This window comes from Penaeus chinensis, chromosome 19, assembly GCF_019202785.1.
Source record: "Penaeus chinensis breed Huanghai No. 1 chromosome 19, ASM1920278v2, whole genome shotgun sequence".
Classification (NCBI taxonomy): domain Eukaryota; kingdom Metazoa; phylum Arthropoda; class Malacostraca; order Decapoda; family Penaeidae; genus Penaeus; species Penaeus chinensis.
The window spans coordinates 10,561,118-10,568,224 of NC_061837.1; the positions used below are offsets into that span (position 1 = coordinate 10,561,118).

General features: G+C 40.7%; 1 non-coding gene across 1 annotated transcript; it reads right to left on the reverse strand.

Moving 5' to 3' along the window:
* Nucleotides 1-1,039: 1,039 nt before the first annotated feature.
* Trnaq-cug lies at nt 1,040-1,112 on the reverse strand. Its single transcript has one exon. It is a non-coding gene; the product is annotated as a tRNA-Gln (tRNA).
* Between the last annotated feature and the right edge of the window lie 5,995 nt (nt 1,113-7,107).

The following is a 7,107-nucleotide window of genomic DNA, read 5'->3' on the forward strand; positions in this document are numbered from 1 at the left end:
TGATAGTGATGAAGACACGTGACAAGGATATTGACGAGAGACGCACCTCCCACCAGCGCGTGTCATTTGCACGTGACGGAGTGCGTGTGGCACCTGATGGTTTCGAGAGTGACACTGTGTCTGTCACTGAGCCGTGTTCGAGGCATCTGCTCTCGTGGTGTGTGGCGCTGGCCGAGTGCTCGTGCTGCCGGCGTGAAGGATAGGGGAAATGGAGAGGGTGTTGGGGGTGCTGGAGGGGGAGGGGAGAAGGGGGGAGAAGGGGGAGGGGAGAAGGGGGGAGGGGAGAAGGGGGGAGAAGGGGGAGAAGGGGGGAGGGGAGAAGGGGGGAGAAGGGGGGAGAAGGGGTTAGTGGCAGTAGAAGGGGTGGTGAAGGTTTTGGTGGTAGAGATGTTGATGGTTGTGGTAGTGATGGTGGCACTGGTGATGGTGGTGGTAGACAGTGATGGTAGATATGGTGACAACATAGGAGAGATACTGGTTGTGGTGGTAGAGATAATGGTGGTAGAAGATTATGGTGGAGGGGAGGTTAGTGGTAGCGTGGAAATAGAAGAAGTGAAGGAAGGTGATGGAGATGATGGAGGAAGGAGGTTGATCAATGGTGCGCAGGGAAATACTCGTAGCGAAAGGGGACTAAATGAAGAAGACTGATATGTATATGTATATATATACATATATATGTATATATAATTATATGTATGTACGTGTTATTTATATGTGTGTGTGTATGTGTGTGTGTTTGCGTGCGTGCTTGTGTGTAAATGTGTGTGTGTCTGCGTGTGTGTATATATATATTTATTTTCTAATAGCCATTTATTCCAATGCAGGACATAGGCCCCTCTCAAATCACTATTGAGAGGTTATATGGCAGTGTCAAATTTTGCCTGATTGGATGCCCTTCCTAATCAACCGCGGTTCGGCGCGCTAGCACCAGTGCCACAGCGGCGACTTCCCCGTACGACACCTGCGTCTGACTTCTCAAGGCGATATGTCGTTTTCTCGGGCTCGAGCCAGCAGTCAGAGCGCAGGCATTTTTTACGACCGCCGCGACGGGGAATTGAACTCGGGACCACGAGGGTCAGAGCCCAGTGTTCTAACCACTGAACCATCGCGGCAGTCGTATATATATATATATATATATATATATATATATGCGTGTGTGTATGTGTGTGTGTGTGTGTGTGTTTGTGTGTGTGTGTGTGTGAGTATATATATATACATATATATATATATATATATATATATATAAATGGGTGCATGTGTGTATATATATGTGTGTGTGTGTGTATACGTAAATATATATATATATATATATATATATATATATATATATATATATATATATAAATGGGTGCATGTGTGTGTGTATATGTGTGTGTGTGTGTGTGTGTGTGTGTGTGTGTGTGTATACGTAAATATATATATATATATATATATATATATCATACATATATGTATATATATGTATGTATATATAAATAAATAAATAATTAAATATATATATATACATATATATGTGTGTATGTGTGTGTGTGTGTGTGTGTGTGTGTGTGTGTGTGTATGTGTGTGTGTGTGTGTGTGTGTGTGTGTGTTTGTGAGAGAGAGAGAGAGAGATAATTAAGTATATATATATGCATATATATATATGTGTGTGTGTGTGTGTGAGAGAGAGGGAGAGAGAGAAAGAGAGAGAGAAAGAGAGAGAGTATGTATCTACATGTATGTGTGTGTGTAAAGAGAAATATGTTTATATATATGATTAAATGAAAATAAATTGCCCTGTTCTATATGATACGTTCCATATAAGATTTCACATAATCACAGGATAAACCATCCCATCCCATGCGAAAAGCACTAATGATTTCCCTAAATAATACCAAAAAAAAACAGAGATCATGTGTCATAACGACAGACCCTCCACAATTAACACGACCCACCGTCACAACAGACAAGCTAACAATCCCACCCAAAAGGCCGTTTTTACGTTATAAACATCAAGAAAATACAAACAGATGTAGTGGTAGGATGCCTCGTGATGTTTATGGTATATTTATAGGGTAAGTTGTTGGTCACGTGATACACCCAGCAATCATTTGAGGCAAAGGAGTGATTTCCTTTACGAGGCAGTTTGTCTGACTTCCTTTCTGTAAGAGACTGGTGGAGATTGGTAGATGCAGTGAGGAAGAAGGAAGTGAGGGAAGGAGGGAAAGAGGGAGAAAATATAAAAAGGAGGAGATAAAGATAGGGTAGGAGGATTATGAGGAGCAGAGAAGAAATTTAGAGATGTGAAAAAATATATATCTAACAGAAACACAAGGACAAATCCCTTGGAAAGATGGAAAAGGAGACGACCTGGATCGACAACCGTTAAAATGAATAAAACAAACACACTATGCATCTGATCATCAAGACCAAATTGACGAGTCTGCCACTTGACGAGCCGGGAGAGGCGAAGGGCGGGGGAAGGAGGGACACATAATGAAAGGGGCAGAGAAGAGCTATTAACGAAGAACACGGAGAAACGGTCTTACACGCGAAGCAGATGCGAAGAAGAGGTGACGGATAGCGGAGAGGAACGCCAGCGGATGTGTTATGCAAATAAGCAAGATTGAACGGCTTGTGAATCTGTTTGGATTACTGTGTTATTTGTGTCGCTCGGCGCTGTTTGTGGTGATTGAGTGTGATGATAATTGTGATGGTGTGTTTGATGATAATGATGGTGGTTATTCTCGCGTGTTTTGTTTTAATGGTAGTGTTTGCGTCTGTCGATTATGATCTTTGACTCTAATAATAGTATTAGCATTTGTGGTATGGTTACAAGATAAGCGTTCCCCTATGTCATGATAATAAAGCCCTTTCTTTTTACGGGATGTCAGGTATAGCGTCGAGAGATCAAACTGATATTACTGATGGTAATTGTAAGACAAAAGGTGTTGTTGGCAATAACAACTACAGGTATGGCGTTTATGTCAGTATGAGAATGGGTAAAAATAACTTTATAATCTACCTTCGTCGCAAAACGGTTGGAAGTGATAGTTACATTTTTTTTGTTTTTTGTTATGTACTGCACGTTGGAAATGCTAGGAACATAAATGGTGATAATGACATTAAGATGATAATGAAATACGGACTGACATAATTGCTTTCTGTCAGTACTACTGTGAGTAAAAGTATCACAAAAAATACTGACAACGACGTTAATAGTATTGTACATAATGTTAATAATAGTGACATGTACACAAACACACACACGCACTCATGCTGGAGTGTATGTATATGTATATGTATATGTATATGTATATGTATATGTATATGTATATGTATATGTATATGTATATGTATATGTGTGTGTGTGTATACATATGTGTATATATATACATATGCATATATACATATGTATATATTTACACACACACACATATATATAGATAGATAGATAGATATGTGTCTGTGTGTTTATACATATGTATCTATATATATGTATATATACACATATATTGGTGGTTCTTCTGCCATATAAAGATCACGATGATAATAACAACGATGATTGTGGTATAGTTACCACAATCATCATTATTATTATTATCATTATTATTGTTGTTGTTGTTTTGTTATTGTTATTATTATTATAACTATCATTATTGTTATTATTATTATCATAACTATCATTATTGTTATTATTATTACTATCATTATAGTTATTATTACTACTCTCATTATTGTTATTATCATTATCATCTTTATTATCGTTATTGTTATCATTATCATCGTTATTGTTATCATTATCATCGTTATTATTATAATTATCATCTTTATTATCGTTATTGTTATCATTATCATCGTTATTATTATCATTATTATTATGATTATGATTATGATTGTGATTTATCATTATCATTATCATCATTACCATTATCTATCATTATTATTATTATTACCATTATCTATCATTATCATTATTATTACCATTATAATTATTATTATCATTATTATCATCATTGTTATTATCCCCTCTTTCCAGGAGCTAACCTCATTTCCCGTAACAACCATCAGGTCACTGGTAGTTTGCACTACCAGTGACCTGATTGTTTCCCTGGTGACCTAATTTCCCAGTTGGTATATATTCTCGCTGTGGGGTCATTGTGGTCAGTTGCTCTCAATCTCTTCTTTCTTGCTCTGACTACCATGGCTTTGGAAGCGTCCAAGTGGTTGCCTATGGTTTACGGGTTTCTTATGCCTCTCCTTCTTTCGTTCGTTGTGTTCTTCTTCTTCGTCTTCTATAGGAGAATAATCAGAAAGGTAAGTGATTATACATGTAGTTAATTCAAATTTTGGAAGTTATGATTTAAGTTAGTGTTATATATATTTACGTGGTTTACGTATATAATATAGAACTAAACCCTTTCTCTCGGCCTCCCGCAGACTCCATATTCGAAGTCGGATTCTAGACTAACGCAGCCCACGTCTGATGTACCTGACTTCTTCACGCCTCCTTCTCCGAGTCTAACTCCATTCGGATCTCCTATTAACCCCAGGACTACGCCGGATATTAGGACTGAAGACGCGGCCTACGTGACAAGGGACTGGTCATCGACATACCAACAGACACCCACTCTATCTCTAAAGGATGTCCTGATGGCCTATTCATCGTCCCAGTTGCAGACGAGTTCTTTGGCGTCTGTCCATTCCTTTGGATTGGATAGTTTTCGCTGCTCATCGCCTCCGTCCTCCGTGGCCCCTGTCAGCCCCTCTGTGACCGTGACCAACGCCAGGTCTGAGGTGGCGTGGGGCCTGTGGACGAAGATCGAGATCGACGATGGGCATCCACCTGTTTGGATTGACATGAACACTGCTGCCTACATCTAAGTCATTGTGTGTCCGTACCGGAAATAAATTAATGTATATACTATGAATATCCAAGTTTTAATTTCATCATGTGGACGAAGATCGACGATGGGCATCTACCTGTTTGAGTTGACATGAACACTGCGCTTACGTCAAAGTCATTATGTGTGTCCGTACCGTAAATAAATTAGTGTATATACTATGAATATACAAGTTTTCATTTCTTCATGTGGACGAAGATCGACGATGGACATCTAAGTCATTGTGTGTGTGTCCGTACTGGAAATAAATTAGGTTATACTATGAATATAGGTTATACTATGAATATAGTATTTCACGCAGGTGATGGTGATAAATAATGGGAGTCTAGCAACAACAGTAATTAATACCGTATGTGAAGATCGAAAGATTACTGAGAGGGTTCTAGAGTAGACAGGGGAGGGTGAATGAAGGATGTGGAAAGAATAGTTAGATGGAAAGGGAGAGGTAATGAGTCGGTTGAGTTAGGCAGATGGGTGTATGATGGAAATGAGACAGGGGCTGTGGATGAATGTTTGCAGAAAATTGGGCAGACGAGTGGATAGCAAAGGAAAGGAGATAGTCGTAGGCGGGTGGGCGTCAGAGAGAGAAGTGAAGAGGGAGGAGGGCGGGAGATCTCGAAGGAGGAACCTGGCACAGCGTGAAATTAGAGTGCGTTCTGGCAGTCCTTTCTCTGTTATGATGTCACCGCTGAGGACCTTACGTCCGTAATGAGTTGTAGACATCGTGCATTGCGCTTCAGCCACGTAATAGCTAAAGGGGAAGAAGGGAGGAGCAATAGGTAGAAGGGAAGGAGTGAAGGATAGAGAGAAGGAGAGGGGTTAGAAATAGGGAAAGGGGGAAGGGTCACTGTCATCTGTCCATAATTCAACACAACATGAATCATAAAAAAACACCTTATTAGCGTAACTCAGGATGCAATATATGTCATTGTGAAGATCTCCACTTTTTTCAGGTTTGTTGATAATGGTCACTGAATCCCCAGCGGACCCTCCTCATCCACTCTTTCCAGGAGCTAATCTCATTTCCCGTAACAACCGTCGGTGACCTGCAAACTACCAGTGACCTGATTGTTTCTCGTGTGACCTAATTTCCCATTTGGTATATATTCTCGCTGTAGGGTCATTGTGGTCAGTTGCTCTCAATCTCTTCTTTCTTGCTCTGACTACCATGGCTTTGGAAGCGTCCAAGTGGTTGCCTATGGTTTACGGGTTTCTTATGCCTCTCCTTCTTTCGTTCATTGTTTTCTTCTTCCTCGTCTTCTATAGGAGAATAATCAGAAAGGTAAGTGATTATACATGTAGTTAATTCAAATTTTGGAAGTTATGATTTAAGTTAGTGTTATATATATTTACGTGGTTTACGTATATAATATAGAACTAAACCCTTTCTCTCGGCCTCCCGCAGACTCCATATTCGAAGTCGGATTCTAGACTAACGCAGCCCACGTCTGATGTACCTGACTTCTTCACGCCTCCTTCTCCGAGTCTAACTCCATTCGGATCTCCTATTAACCCAAGGACTACGCCGGATATTAGGATTGAAGACGCGGCCTACGTGACAAGGGACTGGTCATCGACATACCAACAGACACCCACTCTATCTCTAAAGGATATCCTGATGGCCTATTCAGAGTCCCAGTTGCAGACGAGTTCTTTGGCGTCTGTCCATTCCTTTGGATTGGATAGTTTTCGCTGCTCATCGCCTCCGTCCTCCGTGGCCCCTGTCAGCCCCTCTGTGACCGTGACCAACGCCAGGTCTGAGGTGGCGTGGGGCCTGTGGACGAAGATCGAGATCGACGATGGGCATCCACCTGTTTGGGTTGACATGAACACTGCTGCCTACATCTAAGTCATTGTGTATGTGTGTCCATACCGGAAATAAATTAGTGTATATACTATGAACATCCAAGTTTTCATTTCATCACAAGTAATAATTAATGTGTCGTCTAACGACGACGTTAATTAATACTGTATGTGGAGATCGAAAGATTACTGAGAGGGTTCTAGAGTAGACAGGGGAGGGCGAATGAAGGATGTGGAAAGAATAGTTAGAGGGAAAGGGAGAGGAAATGAGTCGGTTGAGTTAGGCAGATGGGTGGATGATGGAAATGAGACAGGGGTTGTGGATGAATGGTTGCAGAAAATTGGGCAGACGAGTGGATAGCAAAGGAAAGGAGACAGTCGTAGGCGGGTGGGCGTCAGAGGGAGGAGGGCGGGAGATCTC